This window comes from Gavialis gangeticus, unplaced genomic scaffold (assembly GCF_001723915.1).
Source record: "Gavialis gangeticus isolate Ggan-Ray unplaced genomic scaffold, GavGan_comp1, whole genome shotgun sequence".
Taxonomy (NCBI): domain Eukaryota; kingdom Metazoa; phylum Chordata; order Crocodylia; family Gavialidae; genus Gavialis; species Gavialis gangeticus.
In genome coordinates, this window is record NW_017728995.1 from 30218373 (window position 1) to 30223140 (window position 4768).

Here is a 4768-nt window from a genome sequence, read left to right on the forward strand (position 1 = left end):
AGGAATAATTGCAACCAAAAGTCCCCTTGCAAAAAAAAAAAAAATGTCTAAGATATTACAGCTGCTCCACTTCCTGCCTGGTCATTTTGGCAGTGCAATTATCCATGATGTACGAGGCCTGGGTGGTAGCGCAGAGCCAGTGGTTACGAGACAGCAAGGAGCAGCGTGAGAAACCAACACCACAAAAGTTACACCGGTATTTTTCCCTTCAGAAAGATCTTTGCCTTTCCAGGTACTGATTTTTTTGACTGCTTATTGTGTTTAGTAATTGTCATGCTGAATTCTCATCTTTCCCGCTCCCATCTCATTGCTCAATGCTGGCAGTCAGCCCGTTCTAGCCCTGGGGCTAACAGAAGCACTGCAAACTCTGGTCACCCCTACCAAAAATGCAAGTGCGGCCTGCCTACAGTTAAGAAGTGATGTTAGATCTTTGTTTACTTGCACACTGCTGTGGCTAAAACCTACCATACTTGCCCCCTCTGCCCCACACACCTTCTTTTGGGGAAGGAAGAAAAAAAGATTCTTCCTGAGTTTTGGCTGTAGGACAGAACCTAATCTTCAGGTGACTCACCCTCCTTTTCTTGCTTTACCAAAAGCTGAAACACTAGCTGCTGCTGAAGACTAGTATCCATGGGTGGATCTATGATTTTGAAAAGAGCTAGTAAGAGTCTCTAGGACTATAAAATAGAAGAGAAACCAGAAGCAGCTAGCAGACAATGCCCCAGAGAAAGGTTAGATTTAGGCCACTAAAAAGGAGAGACTATTATTAACATCTGCGAAGAACAAGGATACATTAAGCCAACTGACTGTCAGCTGCCTGAATAGAAATGCCCCAGCTGCTGCCAGCTGGAGCAGGAATCAAAGCAGAGTATTTCTCTTCCAGGCAGAAAATCAACTTCACCACTTCATACATGCACCTCAGTTCTGGAGGCTGATCTTTGGGAAAAGGAGGTTCCTGGTATGTGAATGAATATGGCATTTCTTTAATTATTTGGTTCCCATCAAGTTAGTAAATAAGGGTTTAGTAAAGAGACTGTGACTCTCACTATGTCTACATAGCACAATGCATTAAGACACCTTTGACCTAGCCCTATTGACAACCTACTTTGCTCCAGGTGTATCAGCCTGAGAAGCAGGGTGTCAGGCTGAGTACAGCACCACATTAACACAGCTAGGATGTTTCCAGAACCAGAGTTAGTGTGGCTCTGTCTATACAGGGCTGTATACCCTCTGCCTTTCAAGCATGGCACTTTTAGAGTGACCCAAGCCTTTGCCACCGAGGTCGGACACCAAAGTGCTCTTTACAACAGGCTGTACCCCCGAAGCATCCTTCTCTGATAACAGGGCTCACACTGGGGACTTATTTTTTTTTACCTTCCAGATAATCATCATTTAGTTGTTAATACATTAACACAATGCCTTATGCAAACAAGCCCGAAAGGAACTCTTGTTTAGCACTGGGCAGCTTTGCAAGCAGGTGTATAAATAAAGCACCAGGCCACGCTATGATCATTTTCCTCAAATTTCTGTCGTTTGTGAGGGAAATTCGATCACACACACAATAATTAAACACTTGAACTTGAAGCTCTGACTGTGCCCCCTTCTGACAGTGCTAGTATCCAATGTACTGGGAGCTACCTGGGAAGAGAAGGCGTGATGGGGGTTTGAGAGTGTTATTAGGACACCACCCATTTTCAACTCCCTGTGCTGGAAGTTCAAGCAGTAAATGAGCAGCAGATGGGGTGTGAGCTAAGGTTCAAACCGATTACCGTGAAACCTGAGGGGTGAATTAAGTAATGTTTGTGCAGCACTTTCCAATACGTGGAGTATTAAATTATTTCTGCTCGTGTCGGTTCATACAGAAGGATGGCTGAAAAGGCCGTGAAAGGGAACCATGGTGCAGAGCTGCCCACCTAACCTGCCCTCCGCTGACATGGCCTGCAGAGAACAAACATCCCAGGCAGCAATGAGAGCCTGCTAAGCCTGGGAGAAAGTGCTGCAGATTAGAGATCAAATGCTTCACCCCGAGAGCTGCCTACAGCTGTGTTGTGATACTATCAGCTGCCTTGAAAGCTGTTCTGTGTGGATCAAGGGTCCAAACCTGAAACTACTTAGACAGCAAGTCTTAGACCAACAGCTCAACCAACAGTTTTAATATTACAAGTGTTTGGAGCCAACACTCTCGGAAGGTAACAAAATACTGACTTCTTTTGAAGAGCATATTGTAATGTATTGACCCCACAAGCAAATATTGACTAAAGGAAAAGGAGAGGGGGTCATTACATCATGACTTTAATCGGCCCTTAATTCAACATGTGCCCTGTTACATACGTGAACTCTCTGTCCTCGGTAGAAAAATCGGCAAACCAAGAACGATCTCGTTACATGAGATAATAAAACACAGAGGCTGCCAATAAAAACACGGTGAGAAGAGTTGCATTTCACTCAGGATTCCCATCAGAGGTCCTGAAAACAAGAGGCAGCTGGAACCCCCTGCTCTGGGACTTATAGTGGAAGCCCTGAGTAAATATTTTGTTACATATATTGACATAATGTGAACTGGCAGCTCTTGGGTTTGTACTGCGAAGGTCTGAATGACCCCACCTTTCCCCCACCCCCCAAATTCAAACCAAGAGCACTGTACGATATGGCAGAGAGCTCTGAAGTCAGCTAACAGGAAGGCTTTGAAACCTCTGCTTTTCAGATGTCTTACCCCAGTGATGCTCAGCCAGGGTACTGTGGCACTCTGGTATGTCAGGAGACCCTTTAAAGGGTGCTGCGGGTTATCTCCGCCCCAGTATTAGCATGGCTTCATGTACGAACACCTACCTGTGAGTCACGAGATAAGCCCAGAGGTTTTGAATGGGAATGCTCTATTATTTTCCTGTAGTTAAAAAAAAGAGAGAGCGAAAGCTAAGAATTTGGCATTTTCCGTGGGAAACCTTAAGCCTAAAAGGGTTGAGATGCACCACCTGCCACAAAATACCAGGCTAACCCTGACAGCAAAAGCCACGTGGAAACCGGTCTGCTGCTCTCTTTTTAGTTTACTCACTACTTAAATGTTTTGTGGATGGAGAAATACGCTTCATCAGCATTTCCTGCTAAGTCCATCGAGAGGTCCTTCCCGTCTCGTTAATTTTAATGACAAAGCCACAAAAAGACAGATTAGATTGTGGGCTTTATTTCTGAAGGGCGGGGGAAGAGGGTGTTCCAGCTGAGCTTCGGGAGAGGTAGGCCGTTGCATTTGGTTAAAACAAAGCAGGACAGCTGAGGGATGCACAACAGGCTTAGTCCAGAAAACAGGTGATTTTGGGAACCACAAGGACAGACACGGGGCAGCCGCACACGTCCCACACGGCACCTCTTGTAATATTAAAACTGTTGGTTGAACTGTTGGTCTAAGACACTGCTTGATAAGGAAGCACAACTTCCCCAAGTGGAGGCTGACAGTCAAGGCACACTGACCCCAACCCTGAGTTGCTACTGTACTTTCTTTCCAAAAAAAATCCTAGTGGGTTTTACAAAACCACGCAGACTCGCTTCAGCCTGGACACACAGCCTTGTCCACCCAAAACGAAGCGGCAGGCATGCACAGCAGCCCGAAGTGGAGCCCACGACAGGGTGTGAAACAAGGAGGCTATGCCCGATTAAAACATACAGGCAATTTAGTCACAGGTGATCCCCGAGCAGAGTCGAAGCTAGCACCCCCTTTGATGAGAAGTGCCAAAGGAACTCTGCTGGCAGCTAACGGTCAGGATTTCATCTTGGCCAAAGCTGTTTAGATTTCATATACAAGCGCGCGGACTCCACAGGCCCCTTCTAGCTGCAAGGCTGCACACCAATGAGAAGTTCAGCGATGGGGGAAGCGTGTGGCCATTACGCGTTTCAGGATCTCCCTATGGGCAGATCCAGGGTGGCGGTGAGGGTAGGGCGTGTGGGCAGCATAGAGAGTTCACTGCGTACGCGCCATGCAGCCAAGGGGGGGTGGGGGGGGGGGTAACCGCAGCCCCTCCCGTGATCCTGGATGCCAGGAAGCTGAGCTCACTGGCATGTCGGTGCAGCTCCTGCCGGGCTCGGAGCTCACCAGCTGGTTGGGTTGGGGTCTGGCCAGAGCCCCTGCTTTCATGCCACTCTGGAGCCCAGGGGCTGATTCCCTTTTCCCTGGCTGCTGAATTCAGCTGGAGGGAAGTGAAGGACAAGGGGGTAAGGGGGAGGGGAAAGGGCAAAGAGCCACGGCAATCACCCCCTGGGCTATAGAGCTGCATGGAAACAGGGGCTCTGGCCAGATCCTGCCCCGACCAGCCAGCTAGCTGAGAGCTCAGTTGCAGTCACCACGCTGATCACAGGCAGCCTCTGAGCTGCTGCAACTGAAACTGCTCCATCCTTCCAGAAAGACACTTCCTGCAGCTTAAAAGCATCTCACAGAAGTGCACTTTCTCTGCTCGATCTTGTACTCAAGCTGAACAAATGCTAGCACTAATCATGGCAAGCCTCCACCAGAACTGCGCTTCGCCTGGTTCCCCGGGGTTTTGGGAGGGGACTTGCTGGCTCATCTGCTTTGTTTTGCTGCCGCTCCAAGATGCTGGGTCTAGGTATCATGGATCTGATGCTGTAATCAAAGGAAGTGAGTTAAATGTGTCACGTAGCAGGAGTGATTCTTGTTTTTTAATCTTCATGGATGATCTCACCTATTGGAATAACAACAGCCCAAAGAATGTTTTTCCTCTGTACTAAATAAAGGATTAAGAGAGGTTGGGGGGGGGGGGGG

General features: G+C 47.9%; 1 protein-coding gene across 2 annotated transcripts in view; it reads right to left on the bottom strand.

The window, feature by feature from the left end:
- Window positions 1-4768, bottom strand: part of DIS3L2 (DIS3 like 3'-5' exoribonuclease 2) — a 288990-nt gene that overhangs the window by 111860 nt on the left and 172362 nt on the right. The window lies entirely within an intron of this gene.